Source organism: Canis lupus, chromosome 36 (genome assembly GCF_048164855.1).
Source record: "Canis lupus baileyi chromosome 36, mCanLup2.hap1, whole genome shotgun sequence".
Taxonomy (NCBI): Eukaryota; Metazoa; Chordata; class Mammalia; order Carnivora; family Canidae; genus Canis; species Canis lupus.
The window spans coordinates 28,329,106-28,354,112 of NC_132873.1; the positions used below are offsets into that span (position 1 = coordinate 28,329,106).

The 25,007-nt window shown below is 34.4% G+C and overlaps 1 protein-coding gene and 1 long non-coding RNA gene across 2 annotated transcripts in view; both read left to right on the top strand.

Moving 5' to 3' along the window:
* TMEFF2 (transmembrane protein with EGF like and two follistatin like domains 2) overlaps nucleotides 1-25,007 on the top strand; it is a 221,634-nt gene that overhangs the window by 71,454 nt on the left and 125,173 nt on the right. The gene's annotated exons all lie outside the window — the stretch shown is intronic.
* On the top strand, nucleotides 1,388-19,794 carry LOC140625861 (uncharacterized). The gene is made up of 2 exons (XR_012025140.1): nucleotides 1,388-1,447; nucleotides 19,525-19,794. It is a non-coding gene; the product is annotated as an uncharacterized lncRNA (long non-coding RNA).

Genomic DNA, 25,007 nt, shown 5'->3' on the forward strand with positions numbered 1-25,007 from the left:
CATAAACATTTTAAATCTGCTATACAAGGAAAACTGTCTTCAGAGAATTTACCTTTTTCAGGCATAAATTGTTATAATTTTTTAAAAGTAGAAAACAGCCTTCATATTTAGGTGTGCTGAATAAGCTCTCAGTTCCTGAAACAACTTATATAATTAGACTCCGCGAGTATCTCCTCACTGTTTACTGAGCATCTCATCATACGGAGGCTTCAGGGAACACACGCTGAGGGCTCTTCAGAGCTGGAGAAGGAGGAAAGGTGTTCCTTTCACTATAACTCGCATGCATCGCTTAAACACGAAGCAATTTTCTGTGTTGAAACTTTGGTTCTCTTAGAGCCATCATAGTGGAGTAGTTATGTCGTTCCTGAAATTTCCCCCACAAAGTGGTTGCCCGTTAGACACGGGATTCTCGGAGAACTTGCTCAAAAGCCAGCAGTCACTCGAGGTAGTCAACTGAGGGGAATCCAAGGCATCTGATGGCACATACTTCTGTTAAGAAGTGAGCTCTAGTCTAAAATTCTTGGTACACGCCCTCCATTTTGGTTAGAACATGGTGGAGTTTATAGAGTTGAGACTGAAAAGGTTCATCGTCTTTCACATGTAAATCACAAAGGCATAAAAGCAGACTCTTCTCTAGTAGATTAGATTTATTCCCATTCTGCCAATTTTTTCAGTAGAAACCAAGAGCCTTCCATTTACTTAAACACATTTAACCCATTTTTTCTTTCCGAATATTTTATTTGGATCTCTAGCTTTCTTAAAAAAAATTTCCATTCCTCTCCACTTCAAAAATCTAGCATTTCTACTTAGTAATTAACCTACTACCACTGTTTTTTTCTTATGACAAGTTTCTGTGAGTATATGCCAATTTGATGTTAGATCGTTTTCAAGTCTGCTTACCATTGAGTTTATTATAGTTCTCAGAAATACATTGCATAACACCCATAGGTCATGAAAAATATTTTTAAATGTAGCTTTTCATAACTTTGAAAGAGTACCACACTTATATAAGATTTCTGAAACAAGTAATCTTTGTATCATTTTAGATTACAGCTAATCTCTGATAGCCCCCATCTATTGGTAATTATATTTTAAAGTTTTGTTTGTTATAAAATAGTTGGTTAAAAAAGTCACAAATATCAGCTAAAAAAAGAATGACTGTTTTTAACCAGAAACCATCTATTGGGAAAATATATATATATAATATATATACATATTATATATATATATACATATCAGCACTTAGTAAAATGGAGCTATTAGCGATGAAAGTAAGAAAAAATACATATTCCTTCAATAAAAATACATAAATAAAATGTTATTGTTCTGAATGATTATTGAGCTATAAATGTTTGATCTTTGCTTAAAAGTCTTACAAATTTCTATCAGCAGTCATAAATAACATGCTGCACTGAGATTTAACATCCTTCAGGATTCTGATCTTCAGGTGAGAACTGCTTCTTTCATTTCTAATGTCACAGTACTGGCAGTAATGTTAACTCATATCAAAATATTCCTGAAAGATGAGTCTCCCGCAGACGCAGATCACCTCTCAAGAAAAACTTTCTTAGACATAAGTTGTTCCATTTTGAATAAAATCATGCGTCTTTCTTGTTAATCTGTTCAGTCTGTTGACATCAACAACAAAAACCACAAAATTATTTCCTTTATGGCTATACCCAATGACTGATAATATCAACAAATAATATTCTTTTGGTAAAATAGAGTAACTTCACTGTATGTGCATTGAATTGATTCACTCATTTACCTTCATTTTGCTTACTGAATAACAGTCAGACTTCTATCAGGCAAGTCTTGTGATTACCTTTATTAAACATATTTATTGAATTAGCTTATATGTCTCATATTTTTAACTTTCATCTTACTCCAAATATAGTTTCAGAATTCAGGGTTAAATATTACCCAATAATTTAAAATTGTCTTCTACAAAAATAGGTAATTGTATGTGAGTTTTATTTTCACATAACTCTTTTGGAATAAGGACGATGTTCATGTTCTCCAAATCTGAAGTCTTAGTTTGATACTTGCTTTTGTGTTTTTTGTTTTTTGATGAAAAACACCCCCAAACTTAGTATTGATTGCAAGGATTACATAACACACATACACACTCTCTAAGCTTGATACTATATTGTTCTTGGGGAAAAGAGTTAATTTCAAGAAGAGGCCCTGTACCAGTTTTGGTTGTGAATGTTACCAAAAGAGCCATGCTTTGAAGTCAGATCCAAGTCCAAATGCCTGCTCTACTGCTGACCAGTGACGTCCCCATCTCCAGGCTTCAGCTGCTGTCCATGTGGGGATAAGAATACTTACCTCATTAGGAAATTGTAGATAAACAATGAGATAAAGTATCTAGTGAAAACGAAGTACTCAGTAACTGTTAGCTACTATTAATGTCACTGACTTTTGGGCAACTGCCCATATTAAAATCACTATTTTATAACTTAGGTTTTTTTTTATACGTTCGGTATTGTTGAAAAATGCCTCTCATTTTATTCTACGATTCTTAGAGATGCTAAATATATTTGCTATCATATATATTCAAAACAATCTAAAATCACTTATTAGAATTAGGGTTTGTTTTGTTTTGTTTTAAAGATTTTATTTGTTTATTCATGAGTGACAGAGAGAGAGAGAGAGAGAGGCAGAGACACAGGCAGAGGGAGAAGCAGGCTCCATGCACGGAGCCCGACGTGGGACTGGATCCCGGGTCTCCAGGGTCACGTCCTGGGCTGAAGGTGGCGCTAAATCAGGCTGCCCTAGAATTAGTTTAATGTGGCTAAATGCAATATTTATTTTAATCATTTCTATTAAGAAAAAGAACGTTCTTAATGAAGAAATATTGAAAACAAAAATATGTTCTATGACCTGTGCATCCATTTACTTTCCATAATCATAAGACTAGTATTAATTCATGTATATTAGTTTTCTTGTTTCATGTTAACATATGATATATAATAATGAAGATATTCAAGAATATATGAAAACAGTTATATTTTCTATAGAACATTGTAATTTACTGAAAAATAGCAAGAGGAGGACTTCTTTGTCTATTCAAACTACCTAATGATTAATCTTTCATTATTAGCAATCACTGGTAGAAAAAAGAATACAACTTAAATAATCTAACCTACTGCCATGCTGATATTTTTTCAATAGTACATAAGTCTAAACATTTTTTTTGTTTTTTTTTTTTTTGTTTTAAGCCTAAACATTTTAAAATTTAAAAATACCTTTAATAAATGGTAATATGAATTGTAAGTGCTTTTGTACAACTTTTAGCATTGGTGAAAACAAATGAAAACACATGACATTGTGAAATATATATTTAGAGTTATTATCCAAGAAAAGCCATTTGTATACAGAATAATAGATAAGGCATCTTTAAAAAAATTGATTCAGCTATGTTTGAAAGAAAAGGAGTAAGTTCTCAATGAATGAAAAAGTGATTCAAAGGGATGTACAAGAATTGCAACAAATCTTTTTTTTTTTTAATAATAAATTAGCGTGTAGTAAATACTTAATAAATGCTGTTTGTCCTGGGGAAGGTAGAAGGGTTGGGCAAGGGTTTAGTCTTGAAAGGGAGGAGAGATGTTGTTTAGACAGAAAAGAAGATATAAGTATAGTTTGATTTGGGGGGCACCTGAGTCGCTCAGTCCAGTAAACTGCCAACTCTTGACTTCAGGTCACGATCTTGGGGAATCTAGATCGAGCTCTGAACTCCGCAACAGGCACCATGCCCAGCAGGGAGTCTGCTTAAGATGATCTCTCCTCTCCCTCCCCCCTCCCCCCTTCTTGCTCTCTCTCTCAAATAAATAAATCTTTAAAAAAAAAAAAGTACAGTTAGATTTTTATTCTAAAGATGAAGGACACAAGCTAAAAACAACCACCAAGATCTCCTTCCACCTGTAAGTACCAACCCCCTCTTCTCTCCTTGTTGAGAAGTGCGCATTCTCTCCTTGTTGAGAAGTGCGCATACTCTCCAACTCAGTTACTCCACTTCCTACTTACCGTTCCACCCACTTCAACTTAGTTTTCCACCTCATCTTGCCACATAATCAGCTCTATAACACCGCAGTGTTGTGTGGGTTGTGAAATGCAAAGGAGGTTTTTCACCCTCAATTTGAGTGCTTACAAGGAGCGGACTCCACTGACCTCTTGTCTTGAAAACTCTCTGTTTCTTCAGTTTCCCTGGCTTGCTTGGCCAAGTTTCCTCTTATAGCTCCAATAGGACTTCGCTGTCTCTTATGCTGGCTCATCCTCATCATCCAGGCATTAAATATTAAAGTTCCTCAATGGAAAGTTGAAGATTGTCTACTGTTCTTTCCACTCTTTTTTTGTTTCATCTCCACATCTTGTTCTAAAATTTCCCCCTAAGCCATATCACCTGTACCTATGACTTTAATTGTGATCTGTATGCTAATGTCTTCTTAATTTATGTCCATAATACAAAATTCTTTCAGTTTCAGATTGAACATGTAACTGCTTACACAACATGGCCGTTAGGTATATCTCAAAATTTCTTTAAAAACACCTGCAACGTATCCAAATTATCTTCCCACACACCATACATGCAAGCATTTTACACATATCAAAATCTGGTTCTCCAAAATTTCCAATCTCAATTCAATTCTGTAAGCCAGAAACCAAGCAGTCATTATAATATCTGTCCTTCCTTCATACCTCTGCACCATGTACATTGTAACATTGCATAATATGGACCTGGCACTCAAAGTCTATCTTGAAGCTGTCTACTTTTTCCCTTCATCATCTATAATAGAAATAATAATATAAGGAGAAAAAATAATAATAATATAAGGAGAGTGTTCATTAAGTCCAGAGGCATCTTCAATAATTAGCCATTTATTATTAGTTAACAATTGAACATGACCTGTTCAAATAAAAGTGGTTAGAATTAAATGCAGTGAGGATCAATGCACTAGAGAAAAAAAAAATACTTTGAGGGGATAGAAAATTAGTAAAGAAGTGGCAACCAGCAATGCGTCAATATAGCAGAAAGGGATTTGCAGAGATTTAGCCTGCAGTAGATTATATATGAACCAACTATATGGCTATATTGATTTTTTAAAAGTGCACTCTAGGATCCATAAATAAAAATATAGTGCATGGACTCATATTAATTATTTATTACACACAGCTTTCATTGATGCATTTATATAAAATGTAAAATATATGTAACATAAAATTTGCCAATTTAACCACTTTTAGGTGTACAATCAGTGGCATTAATTACATTCACAAAATTGTGCAGACACCACCACTTTCTATTTCAAAAGCATTCCCATCACCCTAAACTCTAGAAACTCTATCCATTAACAATAATAACTCCCCACTGATTAACTATAATCTGCTTTGTGCTCTATGAGTGTGCCTAGATACTCTAGTTTTTCACAGAAGTAGAATCTGATAACATTTATGCTTTTATATCTGGCTTATTTCACTTGGTATGTTTTCAGAGGTTCATCTATGCTTCGTTGCTTTTGTATAGTTGAATAATATTCTGTGTATATATGCCACATTGTGTTTATCTAGTCATCAGTTGATGAATAATTGGATTGTTTACATCTTTTGAACTTTAAGGCTAATTTTGCAATGAACATGATATACAGGTGTCTGTTTGAGTCCCTATTTTCAGTTATTTCAGGGGCATACCAAGAAGTTGAAGTACTGGGACGTATGAAAATTAGGCTTAATTTTCTGAGAAAATGCCTATTTTCCACAACAGCTGCACCATTTTACATTTGTACGTGTATTGTACAGTCTCCTTCTCACTGATGCTTTTTCAAGAATAGTAGTAGTCTAACGCTTAACAATTTAGGTTTGCCTTAGAGAATTTGTTGCAATGGATTAACAAAGATTATTAAAGAATTTAAAGGTGAAAGTTATCAGGCATAGAATCATGACCTGGAAAAAGCTTTTAGTCTAGAGAAGGCTATGGAATTATCTAACATTCCTTTTTATTACATAAAGATTTATGTTTAAATAAAGTCCTGTCCTTCCTAGAAGTAGATTATACTAATGATCTTTATGAGTATGGTATATAATTCAGATTGTTGCGAGGGTTATCAAAAAATCGTTTTGTTTCAGCCCCTTGTTTTATTTGTTGTATCCAAGCTCTGTTTAACCAAAAGTACCCATTTTGAGTTTGCTGGCTAGATTAGTAACTTGTTTGTGGAAATGAGCAGTTAATCACCTGCCAGGAAAATCAATTTAAAAGGTTGACCTGCTTGAACTAACTAAGATAATGGATCACTTTTATTAGAAGACTGGCTAACGATTTGCATTTACTCACTCAATTCCAGAACAACAAAGTGAACTTATTTTATAACACATGGTCAGTATAACATTAGTTAACAGAAATTGTTTTATTTTCTTAAAATAGAGGTCACATGGTTTCTTTGGTAGAGAATCCAAGAAAGATGTTGATAAGGCAAACAGGAGATGAGAAAGATGATCTGTTAATTTCCACTGTTGCCTTGTGATTCCTTGATTATCCAATGCTACTCATATTGAGGGAATTCTTGAGATACAGAAATATTTACTGTGGCATATGCACTCATAATGACAGATGTGGAGAAGTCACTTGAATTATTTTATTTGGGAAATTAACAGAGGTCTCAGTGTCTTATAAACATGGAATAAATATCCTGTGAATGCATGAACATTTTCCAGGTCCACAAAAAAAACTTTGACCCTTGTCTTGATAGACTGTTTTATTAGCCCATAATATCATATCCTTTGAGCAGTGCTGCTGTAGAAAAGCTATTTTTTTTCCTAATTATGATTCCTAATTATCCACAAATGATTGTAGCTAGCATGAGTATTTGCACTGATATTCATGGTAAGATTTAGAATATTGTTGTAGTCAATTTAAGAATCTTAAAAACAGTCTCTAGTAAGAAGACAGATTATTTTCTACATACTCTAATTTAAATAAAGAAATTCTGAAGTTTCTTCTCTTTTACTTTTGTATTGATCAAAAAAAATATCAAGATTCTTTATTTCATGTAATGCTGAAGCACTCAGAATCTATGGCTCAGTTGTTCTGTACATGATTTAATAGTCCCTTGACCTAAGTATATTTAACCTTAACATTATTTATACTTAACATAGATAATGCCATTTCTTTATTCAAAAAATTTTGATAGCTCCCTAATCAGTAGATAATAAATTCCAAACGCCTTAGCCTTATTTTCCAGAATATTTAGAACTTATTTTAACCCCTCCCCCCAACAGCCTTATGTTTCACTATTACTTATCAAATACTTGCTCTATAAAACAAACCATGCTGTTTACTCTGATTCCTCCAAAGGGTTTCTCATGTAACTCCCACCCTCTGGAAATGCTGACTTCCTCCATAAAAGTCCAATCCTTTCCCCAGGTCCTTCATCTCCATTAAACTTCTCTTGGTTCAATGATTGGAAAATATTTTCCATCTCCCTGCTACTATAAGACTTTTAATCACTATTGACATACTTCTTATCTTTTGTCTGAAATTATGCTTAGGTTTTATGTGTTTTATTTCTTCTTCTATCTGTGAGCTCCATAGGGGCTGGGGCCATGTACACGTCTGGAATCTCCCAAAGCACTAAAAAATTGTCATGTAGACAGGAAGTACTTAAAATAAAGTTTACTATTTTGAATTAATGGATTTCACATTTTCAAGTATAGATGATTTTTAAAAAGTCATTTTAAAAAATTTATTTTTCATTGAGTAGGATAACAAAGAAATGAGTAAATCATGGACCTCCTTTGAAAATGATGTACACTGAGCAGTGGCAATGTTTCAGGAAATGAAGATGCATGAAATGGTGGCATTCTTAAAATAACTTTGGTTTTATTGTCATTATCTGTATATTGTATAAAATAATGAGAAACAAAAAATCCACAATAATAAAATTACTTTCACCTGCATTACCAAGGATAACCCCCAAACATAACAAGATATTTAAATTCCCAAAGAAGAACATCACTTATATATTTTTCCATAGTTTGTGGTTTCCTAATAATGATTTGTTGTAACCTTATTTCTGTATCAGTAAATATTCTTCTTAAACGTTGTATTTAGTGAATGCCTAGCGTTCCTTTATTGTTTATATAACCTCTGTTCTTAGACATTTCAGATCCTAGTTTTCCACTGTATCTAAGTCACATTACCCTTCATACATGGGATTGATTTATTTATTTTTAATAATAAATTTATTTTTTATTGGTGTTCAATTTGCCAACATACAGAATAACACCCAAGTGCTCATCCCGTCAAGTGGCCCCCTCAGTGCCCGCCACCCAGTCACCTCCACCCTCCTCCCTCCTCCCCTTCTACCAACCCAAGTTCGTTTCCCAGAGTTAGGAGTCTTCCATGTTTCATACATGGGATTTAATCTTTATGCTCATCTTCATTACTTGGGATAAATTCCTAGAAATAGAATTGTCCTACTCAGGATATACACAGAATGTTAAAGCTATTCATATGCATTAATAGCTTGCCCTTCAAGCTTTTTTTTTTTTTTCTTGTTTGCCAGTTTCTATCCTAAGCAAGAATATTTTAGAGTGCCCATTAGTGACTTTCTTAAACTTCCTTTTTCTGACTCAAACTTCATTTTCTAAAATATTCCTTAAAATTGGGACAGTTTATAATTCCTATCTGCTTGGAAGACATTAGTTGAAGTCCTTACTGAAGAAAAAGCAATGGGATTAAGAATGTAATAACGCAGATTATCTTTTATATTTCCTACATATCTGAAAATACATGTTTTGTAGTTGCATCATGACACAGTACTGGCAGATAGTATACAGTGACTCGATATTGCAAGTTCAGAAATGCCAACTGAATTAAAGGAGCATGCCATTGTATTTGGTATTTAGTATTCCAGTTCTGGAGTTATACTGCCTAAACTGCTACCTACCACTTACCATTGTGTGATGTTGGGCTGCACACCTAATAGCCCTTAGCTCCCATTTCTGTATTCACAAGATGGAAATAACGAAGGCACCTTCTTTGAAGGGTACTGTGAAATCTGGGTGGGATAGTGCTAGAAAGTACATTTCCCAGTGCCTGCTACCTAGAAAATCTCTGTAAAATACTGGCTGTTATTATTTTTATCTACAATATTTGGAAAATAACTGCCTAAAATACAGGTCCAGTACTGCATAGATAAGTTCAATAAATGATTATATTTATTATGTTTATTGTAAAATGGATTATACTACTTAAAGAAGAGAGGGATGTGCAAAAACAATATTAAACTTTAGGTTTACTTTTGTAACACTTCATGAAATACATATATAATCAACTTCTATCTCATGAACATTGAAATAATTTGGTAAAAAAAATTTGTGTCATTTTGAAATAGGTCAAATGAAAAGAGTGTGTTGCTCGACATTACAACATCAATTAGACTTCTTATGAATATTTAAAGCATTCTGGTAATAATTCATGTGGTAAAGTCCAAAGACAGCCTTTTCTTTTTCTTTTCTTTTTTTTTTTTTTTTTTTTTGACAGCCTTTTCAATAAATGGAAAGTTTGCAGGTCAAATCTCTTCATGATATTTATACATATTTTCTTGTCTTGAGTTAACATAAGGTAACAGTCAGGGTTACTATTTCACCTATAACTAACTTAAAGAAATAAGACAGGTAAAAAAAAAAACTGCCTTTCATAACACAAATATAGAATTAAACTGTCAAGACTTGAAATGTTCGATAAACTACATGTAGAATAAGGTTTTTTAAATTCAAATAATTTTCTTTGAATATGATAGGAAATGAATGTATTGGCCAGAAAATTGTGACAATTAATTGCAGAATGGCTGAATTTTAATGAAAGGCTCTAAGAAAAAAAATGATAAAATGAATGTGCTGTTTGCTTTTAAATCATTTACAGTTGAATAATTTATGTTATCTTTAATTCATCCAGTTAAATTATCCAAGATGAATACAATATGAATAGAAGAAGTTTAAAATTGTCAGATTTTTGCATTAAAGTGTTTGCCAATAACCACTTTCTGCTTTTGATTACTATTTTAATGGCTTTATATATTGCAATAAGAATTAGAAGTACACAACGTAATGAATTGGCGGGATTACAAATATTTGACCTGTATCTTCAGACATTAAAATAAAATCTCATATAAGTAGGTTTATGTTCCCTCAAAGAAAAATAACTTAGCTGGAAATTGTGCTGATAATCTCCCCCAAATCTGACCTACCTTATTCTCCCAATTTCTGTGTCTAAGGGCATTCTCCAGTTGTTCGCACTAAAAAGTTTCAGCATCTTGCCCAAAACTCTCAACTTCTTTTGTTCTCTCAAAATCCACATCTTGTCTATCGGGAAATCCTATCAGAATATATACAGGATTCTCACAAATGCCTACAGCTACCACCCTTGCTAAGCCACCATCTCTGACCACCCCCGCCTCAGCCTTGGTCTTTCTGTCTCTGCATCAGACTCTTTATCTCTGAAAGCAGTCTTATAACGTTTCTTCCTGTTTTGATGGTAACTTTCCTAGAGCCTCTTTCCAATGGACCAGTCAGAATAAAAAATACATTTATAAATAAATATGATAAATGTAAAAATAAAAATTTACAAATAAAAGAATAGGTCACTCCTCTGCTCAAAACTTCCCATGGCTTTCCATCTCCTATGGAGTAAAATCCAAAAGTCCTGTAGTGAACTTCACAACAATATAATGATCTAGACTCTGCTACATCTCTGATGTTATCTACTGCTCTTTTTCGTCTTTCTTCAGCTCTTCAAACATACCAAGAATGCCTCATCTCAAAGTTACAGCAGCTCTGCACATAAAGCATAGGCATACAATTTCATTTTCATTCTCCTTCTACTAATGACCTCACCATTGATTTGATTTTCACCATGAGAACCTTGGAATCCAACTCTAACTGCTGACAGACTGACTGACTGCCTGACTCAATATGCATAATAATATATGATTTATATAACACTCTGCAAGATGTTTTATTTGCAGAATTGAAAGCAAGGCTACCTTCTTAAAAGCTTCTCTTAAGAATTAGATACTGAGTCACCATTAGGGCTTTGTTAATATATAGTTGGCAAAAGAACCAGACGAGATACAAAGGTTAGATCTGACTCCTCATGAAACTAAAAAATTGCTACAGTTCTGAAACGGAAGCAAAATAAAGACCAATTGTTCTAAGGACAAATACACAAATGCATGACACGTGTGAAGATGAACCCCCAAACCAAAAGGTTCATATATTGGCCAAGATCCAAGCATAGGTGTGATAGGATATGGGAGGAAATCTAATAATTGTGTCATTGATCAGTTGACACTAGCAAATGGACATAAGGAAACGAAATGAAGACAGCAACTGTACCCAGTTTGGTATACTGTTCAGGAAAAGGATATCCTAGGGAATCAGGAATAACAGAATTTTAGGAAAAGATAATATCCAGAAAGACTATATTCAATGAGAAATTGAGTCATAGGGCAACAACTGTGATTCGCAGAATAATAAAATTCAATTTCTGAGCTTCCAGGCAACCAGCTGTAATTCTAAATTAGTGGACTATCACTATTCCCATTACTTAGGTCCCACAGTGATCCTAGAGTTTTGGGTAAAACTCAAGGAGACCCAGCTTCAGTATTTCACACCACAGAATGCCCATGGAGGAAAAAAAAATGATCTTCAATTTAGGAATACACTAAAGATTGCAATTTCCCATAGGATGATTAGTAGAAGAGCCTTACTGAAAAGTAACATTAAAGTGAAAACTTAAAGATGTGAGGAAGAATGAGCCATGGAGATCTCTGGGGGGCAGAGCTCCTGGGTCCTGTCTGAAGAATTATAAGACTGGTGTAGCTAGAGCAGAGTGAAGGAGACAAACGTGGAAAATGAGGTTGGGGTTGGGGCACATTATGGGAGCCTTATACACCATCATTGTGTGGACTTTGTTATTTATTGTGAGTGAGATAGAATGCCATTAAGTGGCTTTTAACGGAAGAATACATAATCTATACAATAATGGTAGGCTCAAAGCATGACTTCATTCTTGGACTAACCATTGCAAAATGACTAACTAAAAGCTAAAGGAGAAGCAAATGACTTTGATTTTGTTTGCTCTTATTTTTAATGTGATAATAGTGTCTTATTATATAAACTTCAGTAATTTGTGTGTGCTGTGTTTTATACACATCTCTCTGACATGCTTTACTACTTAACATTTCAGTTCCTTCTGAGTTTTTAGATCAGTTGATCTAAAGCTAAAATAAATTATATGTATTGAGTCTTTGTATGTACCAGGTACTGTGCTATATGACTTACATGCAGAATCTGATTTATTCCTCCAACAATTGTGGAACAATCATTATCTCCATTATGTTGATAAGGAAACTGTAATGCAAAAACTTTGGAATTTCATAGCATGTGCTTTGCCTAAAGTTGGCATAATACCTGTATTTAGACTGACTAATATTTAATTAGGAGAAAATGCATTTACCATGTTGTACTAGATTTCTAAGCAAGAAGACAGAACCTGCTTTCTCAGGAGCTTGTTACAGCCTGAGGTACTGTCTAGGATGCAGTATAGTGTAGTGATTCAGCACATGTGCATTTGAATTAGAGCATAGGAATTCCTCTTCCCGCCCCTCTGTTTACCAGCTGCATGATTTCCCTGTGTTTTATTTTGATTCTTCTGTAAAATGATCATACTTAAAGTAAGGTGCAAGCCTAAAGTCTTTTATTGAAGTAAAATTGACATAGAATATTATATTAGTTTCAGGTGTACTGATAGTGATTCAATATTTTTATACATTATCAAATTGTCCTCAACAAAATATTAGTAAACCAAATTCAAATTCAACTTAATACATTATTTTGGATCATACACCAAAATAAAAAATAAAAATAAATTTAAAAATTAAAATAAAACAAATAAAATATAAATAAATAAATAAATAGATAGATAGATAGATAGATAGATAGTATACTATGACCAGGTGGTATTCATTCCAGGGATGCAAGGATGGTTTAATATCGACAAATCAATCAATGTGATATGGCGCATTAACAACATGCAGGATAAAGATCGTATGATCATCTTGATAGATACAGAAAAAGAATTTAACAAAATTTAACATCTCTTTATGATTAAAACTCTCAAAAAATGTATATAGGAGGCACATACCTCAACATAATAAGGACCATATATGAGGAACCCACAGCTAACATCATATTCAATGCTGAATAGCTGAAAGCTTTTCTCTAGGATCAAGTACAAAATAAGGATATACACTCTTGCAACTTTTTTTTTGAAAGATTTTATTCATTTATTCATGAGAGACACAGAAAGAGAGGCAGAGACACAGGCAGAGAGAGACACAGGCTCCATACAGGGAGCCTGACGCGGGACTCGATCCCGGGACCCTGGGGTCACACCCTGGGCCAAAGGCAGGCGCCAAGCCACTGAGCCACCCAGGGATCCTCGGCTCTTGCAACTTTTATTCAATATGGTGTTGGAGGTTCTAGCCAGAGCAATTAATAGGAAAAATAAATAAATAAAAGGCATCCACATTGGAAAGAAAGAAATAAAACTGTCACTATTTGTAGGTGACATGGTACTATATATAGAAACCCTATAATCTCTGCCAAAAAAAACTGTTAAAATTAACAAATGAATTCAGTAAAGTTGCAGAATATAGTTAATATACAGATATCTGTTCACTATCAGAAAGAGAAATTAAGAAAACAATCCCATTTACAATCACATCAAAAAAGAATACTTAGAATAAATTTAACCAGGGAGATGAAAGACCTGTATTCTGAAAACTATAAGACATTGATAAAAGAAATTGAAATGGAAAGATACACTGTACTCATGGGTTGGAAGAATTAATATTGTTAAAATTTCCATACTACCCAAAGCAATTTACAGATTTAGTGCAATCCCTATGAAGCCCATAAGATTTTGAGCTCACTTTTTAAAGGAAAGCATACAAAATTAGGTATAAAAGTGAATATTTTGGGGGGCACCTGGGTGGCTCAGTCATTTAAGCATCTGCCTTTGGCTAGGATCATGATCTCAGGGTCCTGGGATTGAGCCCTGCATTGGGCTCTCTGCTCAGCAGGGAGTCTGTTGTCCCTCTGCCCCCTGACCCCCACTTATTTCATCTCTCTCTCTATCTCTATCTCTCTGAAACATAGAAAGAAATAATCTTTTTTAAAAAACGGATATTTATTTAGACAGATAAAAGAAAACACAGCAAAATGTAAATTTAAAATACCATAAACATTATCAACTCCAGAAGAAATAAGCCTATGTCTTATGCCTTTTAGTCAAAGTGACAACTAAGGATTGTTAGAAAATAACTGGAGTCAGACGCTCCTAGAAGCCCAGGGTCTTTCTGGACAAAGGTTTCCAGTAGGCCACTATTCCAACAGAACATCACGAACAAGATCAAGTTCTTTAGCCTCCAAACCAGTCGAGAAATACCTTGAAGTGTGCATGGCATACATTTTAAGTAAAACTTGTCTGCTATAGGCATTTCCTCTCTATCGATTGAGTTAAACTTGAATTAAGTTGGGTAAGACAGGTTCCTTGGTATAAAATATGCAGAAGCTTGTTGAATTTAAAACTTTTGCAGAGGGGTGCCTGGCTGGCTTAGTTGGTTAAGCCTCCAACTCCTGATTTTGGCTCAGGTCATGATTTCACAGTTGTGAGATTGAGCTCCACCTGGGGCTCTGCACTCAGCATGGAGTCTGCTTGAGATTCTCTCTTCTTTCTCTCCCTCTGCCTCTTCTCCTCTATGCCCCCCCTCTCTAAAATAAATAAATAAATCTTTAAAAAATAAAACTTCTTTTTTGCTATTTTGCTAACTTTGATAATAAAAATGTGAACAGAACCATAACCCATTATTAGGATAACACTTATCCTTCTGTGAATGTTTACCAGAAACTTGTCTATGACATAGATTAGTATACAAATTTATGATACACTTGAATATGAGTAACACTTATAAAAACATTTTGAAAAACTAAAAGATGTCTACATTTTTTCCGTTAATTAACCTATTTTTATTCAGCAGCTCTGTGCAACCAAAATATACTGTTACTTCTAAGGCGTAAAAAAAGTGATGCAGTTTGTTACCACATGGTAGGGGAAGGCATAGGCATGGAAACAAGACCCTACCTTCTTACCGGGAGCTTGATTTGATTTGTACTTGCCAATGTGATTTTGAACAATTCATTAAATGTTTTATGACATAGATTCCTTAGACATAAAAGGAGCCAATGGGATTAGGTCTACCTAAAGAAGTTGGGAAAAATAAATCTTGAAATGAACATACATGTCTATGTGCTTTTAGTGCCTGAATCTGTTGGGTAGCAGCATAGTCTGAGGCATATGATGCAACTCTGCATGCCAAACTGAGAAAATTGAGTAGAAAACCCTTTTTCCTTTAAACAGCCTTTGAAGCTGCCAGTAATTAATTTGACATAGTTGTTAAAAAACTGAAGCCAATCTCTCTAAGTTGTGGGGATCTGTATATGAGCCATCTGGAACTATCAGAGAATTGGGACAATTCGAGTTATGCTTACATAATTGTGAATAAGGAAACTCATTCTGGTCTTAGTTCAAGGGTTTAGGGAAACTGAACATTACCAATCCAAGTGGAACACAATAGTAATGAGATATTCACACAAAGATACTTGGTTCGAGGGGAGTCTGGGTGGTGTAGTCAGTTGAACACTGGACTCTTTCTTGGTTTCAGCTCAGATCATGATCTCGGGGTCATGAGATTGAGCCCCATGTCTGGCTCTAGGTTCCAAGTGGAGTCTGCTTGAGATTCTCTCTCTCTCCCCCTCTGCCACTCCTGTTCGTGCTCTCTCTCTCTCTCTCTCTAAAATAAATAAATAAATCTTAAAAAAAAAAAAAATACTTGGTTTGAATGAAAATATGTGTCTGAAAGTTGTCAGCCTAATGTCCCAAGCTACCCAAAGAATAAATTCATGGACCTCCCTTCAAGGAGTGAAACCTAATTCGATATTACTCAGATACTAAATACACAAATCAATAATCAAATAAATACAACAGGCATGTTGGCTACTAAAGAATGCAATTTAACTATGAATATTGCTCAAGTTCCTTCAGTTCCTATTTCTACTGAAAAGAAAACACTACTATTTGTTTGCTCTAAAGATTGAAATAGAAACAACTGAAATAGATGGAAGAAGGAGAGGGAAAAGAAGGAAGGAGGTCTATATTTGATTTTTCCTCAATTCAAAATGTGTATGCCCTGGGGCTACTACCTGACTGTCTTTTGAGAATATTAACCAAGTGCTAATGTAGTTTTGGAAAGTTGACATTTTTGGAAATTTCAAAAATATAATACATCTAGTTTTAAAAACCAACTCTAAACAGAATTTCATGCCTGTTTTCTATCACTGAAATACTCTAAAAAAAATTTATGTCAATTCCTTTTGAATAACTAAACTGACTAGTATTTTACCAAAGTCTTTCTCAGTTCTTTCTCTAAGAAAAAATCTGCAATACTCAGTGAGATCTATGTAATGCATTATGATGATCAGCTGGCGGATGATATGCTTTTAGGGATCCTACTCAGCTGCCCTTCGGAGGATTGCCATTTACCCAGAAGAAAAAATCTTCAGGAATTACAGTTTTACTGAAGTGTCAATTTAGCTAATTTGTCCTTATTTTTTAAACTTTACTTTTATCTTCCAATAGAGAGAAGAGCAGCAAAGTGTTTCTACCTCTTAGCTCAGCTGCCCTGCCATACATGATGTTGGGAAACATGGTGGAAACTTGGTACACTCTTGCTTCTAAAACTCTCCTAGCTAATCAGGAAGCTAATCAGGGAAACTGTGTTTAAGCCTTGATTTCTTAATACTTTGCTTACCGTGACTTTAGTACTTTTGGAGCAAATTATTTCTGAATGGCATGAAAATTAATTAATTTGAAAACCTTGATTTTATATCGACTGAAAAGTTTTAAAGTTACACATAAATAAATTTAAAAAAATAAATTTTTTGCAAAGGGAAGTCAGGGGTCCATTCAAATAAGATTTGGACTGAGAGTGTTTTTTTCTTAGTCGAATAGGACCTTACATTTCATACTACTCGCTGGGTAAAAAGTCACTTTGTTTTTAAAGAGTATATATGTTAGTGTTTTATTTTACCCTGCTACTGTGGTTAAATTCAAGTTAGATATTATTATTTGGGGGAGCCACTTCCTACCCTAAAGCAATATTAAATGATACTATATGCTATTAAATGGCAAGCACAGAATTATCCGTATTTCACTCTTGTATTTGGTTAATTGAGACATGGATGCTTGTGACCTTTCTTTCCTTCATCTTTCTTTTCTTCTAAGCTGTTGTTTAAACAGAGTGTTATTACCGCTTTGATGAAGTCTAAAGGTGATAATGTGTAATGTACCTATAATCATAGCCTTGCACCTTCTTCACTTCATTTAAAAGATTTTTCAGGCTAACGGGAGCTCTAAATGGGAATATATTTTTGTCGGTGATAGATTTCCATAACCCAATTAAATATAGAAACATGAGGACCAAAAAGATAGTAATAATGGAGGTCAAAGAGCACAGTGAAGTACCGTTGAAATATGATGACCTGTAATTGTCTTACTCCTTCTGCTACACCACAAGAACAAAAGGGACTACTTAGAAATGCAATGAAAATTTATTCCATTTTGGTTAGATTAAAAATGAACAGTCAAATGCTTAGTTCTCAGAGAGACGAGTGTATGGTAGGTCAACTGAAGGTATTTGTTGTATCTTAAAATCTATTTGAAATGTTTAAGTGAATTATTGCCTAAATTGACAGGTGATTGCTATCCAGGCTAACAATATATTTCTGTTAGCCTAGATCAAAAGGGACTATGTAAAAAAATATATGCGCTTTGTAAGCTTTGGCTGTAGATAAGATGATAAGATACATGAATTAGGAAATGAATAAACTGGAATTACAGTTAAATCCACATAATGCTATTGTGAAATGTCCTTAACTTGCAATTTTTTGCAAAGCATGCTGTGCACAGTGTGGTAAGTGTGCTTGTAATTAACAATTAAGGCAGCTTCTCACATGGAGAAATGTACAAGCAATTTTTTTAAAAAATCATTTCAATAAATACCTGAGGTGAAGTCAACATGATTTTAAGTTGTTTAAAAAAGTGTATGCTTATAACTATTCTGTCTGCAAAATTTAGTGTATACACAAATTTGGTAATTTAATTCCTTATTAAATATTATGTTTTTATATGCAAATACTAAAAACTAATAGTAAAAATGATCCAAAAATTTATTTGTGTTTTTAAAACACTTTTAGAAGACTCAAACTTAAAGATGCATCCAAATTTTAGAATATATCTTCTTTTTATAATTTTGGAAATCATGAGTACACTTGTACCCTTAAATTAAGTCTATAAACATAGAAGACTAATTTGAAAGAAATCAGTCATGCAAGAAACATTCTTTTATATGCAGAATGTGTTTATGATTTTTAAATGGCAAAGAATAAGCTTTGGAATAGTACTCTTTAAATCATTAAAAAATTCACCTGTCTAATAAATATAGTCACATTTCTGTTGTTTTAAATTAATGCTTTATCTACATTTATGTATATAAAATTTTCAATTTTAGTTGAAAATCTCTTCATGTAAAATATTCCAACTGTCCTTTGGAACAAAGCCCAATTAATATTCCATTGATTTCATTGTTAATGGATGACCAGGTCACAGCCCAAGCAGAGGAGAAAGTTAAGTAATGTCAGCTGCTTCCTCTTTCAAAAAAGCCATAGGACATCATCCAAATTCTATTTTCTATGTTCTGTGTAGCAATGTCTCCAAATACCATAATAACCCTTCTTCTCTTTATGAAAACCTCTTTGCAGTTTACAGGGTAAGAACAGAAGACTAAGCCATGACAAATGTCCAAAGCAGTTTTTAAGGTAGTCATATGACCTGTGAATATAACTTAACCTCAAAGTATGGATTATGTCAAAAACTATGAAGCCTATTTATATTATATATATTTCATTTGTTGGTTGTGGCTTCTAAATATTTTGACAGTTTATTTTATTTATTTTGTGTTTAAAGTAGGTTACAGAAGACTTTTATTCCCAGAGTGCAGGAAGCACTAGGCTTCTACTTGAGTTGAAGCCCTAATTAAATACTCTGATAATATCTAGCTTTGCCATTAGCTTATCCCGGGATCATTATGGAAAGTCTTCTGGTCTTTGCCTCTAAAGTGAATTAGTGACAAGATTCTCTATATCATAAAGATTTTTGTTGTTATTATCATTTCTTTATTTTTTTTAAATGTTTTCTATATTTCTTTTTCTTCAAGAAAGGTGTCGGTTTTAGTGAGTTGTCCGACAAATTTATAATTTTAATATTACTATGAACACTTTTGAAAATAAATTTAGAATAGTTTGTGACCTAATTTGTCATTTTAAAGCATGTCATTTTATTTTTAGAATTTATTTTCAAGGCAAGAAGAATAACTGCATTTTTCCCTACTGGATTCCATGACGTTCTTTCAAAACTTCCTTAAGGACTTCCTTAAGAGTTCTCTACCATGCCATGCCTATAATACATGGGAGGACCCTGACAAAAGCATATATCTAGTTGGAAAAGTATATTTCTATCCATCTCTGTCCTTCATTTGGATCAATTTTTACTTCCTCCGTTTATATTTATAAATTTTTTCACTGTCTGCAATAAATATGCTGCTGAAAGGAATTGAATTATATTCTTCTTTAAGCTGTTATTTAAAAGCTATAGTTGGGATCCCTGGGTGGCGCAGCGGTTTGGCGCCTGCCTTTGGCCCAGGGCGCGATCCTGGAGACCCGGGATCGAATCCCACGTCGGGCTCCCGGTGCATGGAGCCTGCTTCTCCCTCTGCCTGTGTCTCTGCCTCTCTCTCTCTGTGACTATCATGAATAAATAAATAAAATCTTAAAAAAAATAAAAATAAAAAAAATAAAAGCTATAGTTGATCATTGAGGATTTGGCTCAGTGGCAAAATAAGCAGCAACTTCTGAACCTAAATAGTAGACTGTGTATAATCAATTCTCCTACTATCTAGGATTTTAGTTGTAAAATATCATTTGGCTCAAAACATGGAACTCTTTATGTCTTCAGCTCTGTCCTCTCACTCAAGTTACCTTCCAAGCTCCTGTCTTTGTAAAATCTGAATAGAGAAGCTCAAGAGGACTTTCCCATCTACGGGGAAATGAAAGCTGGCAATGGATGAATCAGAACCACATGGCAAAAATAATAATTATTATTGTTATGATATAGTACACACACACACACTATGAAGGGAGACTAATAAAACAATGGCACACATACCAAGGACATAACAAATGTGAGAAAGAAATGATGAGGAAATAATTTAAGTTGGTAGACTATCAGTCACTATAGGGAGCCATGCGCCTTTGAGGAAAGTTCAACTCTGATGTTCAAATTCAACTTTTGATCATTTGCTATGCTTAATTTAAATGTGAAAACTGCCTTACTTAAATTATCGAAAAGCAGCATAGACTCAGTTTTGAAACAGGTATAAACACTTAATCTGGTAAAACACAAAGGAATATGTTGACTCATTTTTTAAGAGCATCATTGTATTTAGAAAGTCATTGGGTTTTATGAAAAAGTACCGTGTACCCGTTCTGTTGCTAGTGGGATGCTAGAATACTAATTTTCAAATATTCTTTATCTAAAGCAAAAAAAAATGTTATTAATAAAAGTGAATATGAACCTTGATTGTTGGCACCTTAATTTCCCCTCTCCAATATATGCATTAACTAACTCCAACTGATGTCAACACAAATTATGAGCATGCAAGAAAAACTAATTGTTCCACATTATTTTACAGTTATTATTGATTACCATGCCCTTTGCAAGTCAAGACAGAAATAGAAAGTGTAATAATTCTTACGGATGAATTTAACAGTAGAGGAGAGGGAGGATGTTTCCAAATACTTTCTTAATTACATATTAAAATTATAGGATATATTTGAAGGGCTTCAGTTGACTATCAGTAAAATGTGACTAAATGTTAGAATATGATGTCTAATCAAATATATACCAATATACATTATGAAGAGACTTTTCTTTTTAAGTTTGAATATTGTTTCTTCATTCTATCAGAGTGATACATCCTCTTCAGCCACAGAGAGATTAAAAGCAACATAAAAATTGAGATGGACATATCAACTATACTCACAACACACACACAATTAATGACTAAGAATGTTTCTCCCCTTAGGTATGTGGTAAACTTTTATCTCAAATGGTGGATGTTCAAATACCACTTTAAATGTGTTTAGGTCAGTGTCTGTGGAACTTAGCCTTTTGTTCTATGGAACAAAAGGTGGGCAGAGAGGCTTCATTATACATTAAAATGAGAACAAGAACAAAGTAACCTGAAGAGCAGTATAATAGAATTCATATGATATGAATCTTTTATCTGTGTCCTGGGCCCCAACTTTACTTGACCCTCTCAGTCTCCATAGACCTCATAAACAACAACTAGAATACAGTCTATAAATACCTCTCCTTTTCTGAAGGTCATTTAAATAAAACAGATAAGCTTGATTTAACTCAAATTAATAGTAAGTACATTCAACATAACTGCCTGAATATCAAAGTTCAAGACGTATGAATGTACCATGTAGAGAATCACCATGCCCTACTGCTAATACCATGTGTCTAAAAACAATCCTGAAGTTTAGAAAATAAAACAAACCAAAAACCTAGTCTTGGGCATAATACTTCTGTCGTTAAGAGCAGCCCCAACATGTATGAAAACCTATGACTTCCCTTCCTTATCTTTTCCTTTTCTTCTTCCCTTTATTTTTGTGTTTGTTCTGTTTATTCCTTCTAACACTAGAGCTGTCAGGGTTTAAATACAATTTCAAAGGTTCTCACCTTGGTTTTCCACTTTGAAATCACTGCAGTTGACCTAAAAGTGACCAATAAGATCTGACCGAACCTAGATTTGTGTCATGAAGTGGCAAATTTTACCTGGAGACTCCTGGCACAGGCTCCTCTTGTCTGGTTCCCATGTTGCCACTGCTAAGGAAGAGAATCAAATGTTTATATGCTCTTGCATTTGAGGCCTTGAAATTCAGATTTGGGACTTGCATCCAAATGATTTCTTGTACTGTTTTCCATGTGTCCAATTATGGCTAGCTCTTACTGATGGGGTACACCTAGCTTCCCAATATGTGAAAAGCCAGTGAGACGCTGTTTAAGAAAAGGAAGGAGGAGTCTTTTTAGGAGTATCCAATGAATACTTCTCCATGGACAGATAACTGATAATAACATAGGAACAGGATTTGAAATGCATTCTAGAAAAAAAAAAAAAAAGTTATTTAACCGGATCAAATACTCCCTCCAAAATAAATAACTAGGACTAAGACATTGCTCTCCATCTCCTTGTTTGATTTTTTTTTTTTTTTTTTTTTTTGCCATCTACTGTATCCCGTACCTATTCATCCATTTACATAGGAGCTGTTTCTTCCCCGTAAAAGCTCCATGAGAACAGGATCACACAGATCAGGAAAACTGCCTTAAAATGATCCCTAGTCCATGAATAAAGCCATAGAAGGAAGAACAGCTCAACAAGTGGCAGTGACATGTATCTGCCCAAGAAAGGGGCAGCTAGAGAAAATATCAAAAGGGGTTTTCCTAAGTAAGCCCTTTGTTTTTTGGATTTCTATCAGGTTTCTATTTCTGCTGTAACAAAAACCACAAACTTAGTGGCTTAAAAACAACACGGATGTTTTTATCTTACAGATCTAGAGGTCAGAAGTCCAAAATGAATCTTATAGGGGCTAAAGTATGAGAAGGGCTGTTTCTTACTGATGCTCTAGTGAAGAATCTGTTTTCTTGCCTTTTCCAACTTCGAAGGCCACCCACCTTTCCTGGTTCATGGCCCTGCAGCACATTGACTTTTCACTCCATTCTCATTGCCACATTGCCTTCTGCTCATTTGTTCTGCGTCCTGTTTCTTGTAAGCATCCTTGTGATTACATTGGGCCCGCCTGGATGATCAAGAGGATCTTCCCACCAAAGTCCTTAACCACATCTGCAAAGACCCTTTTGCTATGCAAGATAATGTTCATAGGTTCTGAAGAATAGGATGTGACCATCTTTTTTTTTGGGGGGGGGGGGCGTTATTCTGTTTTTCTGTCCCAGGCTTCCACACAAACCTCTTTCCCAGTGGTCCCCAATCAATGACAAGAATGTTTGTCCTTGGGAACACTGAAGGCTTCCCTGAAACTTCCTGAAACATTCTGATTGCCCATTTATAAAGTCCCCAGATTCTTTTTAACCAGATAAATAATCCTCTATCTTAAATACCACACATTTGATAAATGTCAATTACCATATGGGAGTACAAAAGAATATTACATACTTGAAAATAAATACATAGAACCCCACCTGTTTGGAAATGAAGAATATTGAAGAGAATTTCTGCGCAGTACGGTCAAACTTTATCATGATTCCATTTTGTTTACATCGATGCAATCAGAAAAAAAGGAGCCATCATCACACAGAATACAACAGGAATTGTCATGACCAGGAAACAACTAGACAACAATCCGGGAATATTATTTCTTGTAACTGAGCTTTAGTAAGACCGGAAGAGCTGGGAGCTGAAGGCTCAAAGACTGGGCAAATACCTATACTTCAGATGTTTAAGTTTCTGACAAAGAAAGCAATCCTTGTGTTTTTAAAACAAACTTTTAAGAGAAAATAATCACAACATCATAAACAATAAATCATTCTCAAGAAGTAACACACACCTGTTGGAGAGAGAGCAGAGTAGTAGGACATAGGTATTACTGGACTGTAGAAATGTTACCCCCATCTTTTTCTCTTTTTTTTTTCCAGTTTTTGAATACTTATGCATGAAATGCACATTTCATTTCATGGTTTTTAATGAGTTGGAGATCTACATTGAAATTCAGTACTGTGATAATAACCTCCAAATTAGTATTTTCCGTCAGATAAATTGCATTTGAAAAAAAAACTAATCTTATTGCCCATAAAGTCACATAATAAAACCAGAATGCCAACTACAGCATGGAAGACTCTCCCAGCAAATGTTACAGAGACAGTCCACTTTCCAAATGTTTGTTCTTTGTATTTGGTTATTAAAATAAGAGTTTAATTTAAAATGTGTGAATAAACTTACTCGACTACAGATAGGCAAAGGAGGTCATTTTTCTCTCTTTTAGAAAGCGAGTACTCCATCCTTCTGTTTTATGAATTTACAAATTCTGTAGGTGCTGCAGGGGCGAGAAGGTAGGGGTAGGGCAGAGGAAGAGTACGTTGAGTGTAACTGCTCAGTTACATTGCTGCTACTGTGTGACTTTTGCTTTGGCTGGGATTTATAATTCCGTCATTCAGGAATAGGTCTTAGAAAGGGGCCATTAAACAACTACCAAAGCATTAAACAGCTACACACATGGGAGCCTACCACAAGTACTGCCATGAGCTGGCTGTGGAGGATCCCTAAGCCTTGCAGCAGGTGTGATACTACTTAGAGTAGGAGTCTTGGGAGCTGGGTGTTGACAACATTGTCCAAAGGACTGGAGGCAAAAGAGCATGCGGCTTGAGTGTGCGAGACAGATGCTACTTCCTTGCTGCATTCACCATCTCCCACGTGTGATATTCCAACACATTAACAGAGCATTAGAGTTCGTGGCATGCTTAGTGACAGGAATAGAACCATGAAATTGGTAATGTCTTGCCAGTTTTAAAATGTAGATGAATAACTTCTTGTCAGAGCAATGAAGTCTTTCTCATCCTATAAAAAATTTGTGTATAACTAATGAGACTCCTGAGCCATCATACCTGTTCAATTCAATTTCTTACACTAGTTTGGCTGTTCAACTACCTGTGGCACCTGGACTATGGAGGTAGGCATTTTCAGAACTGAGTA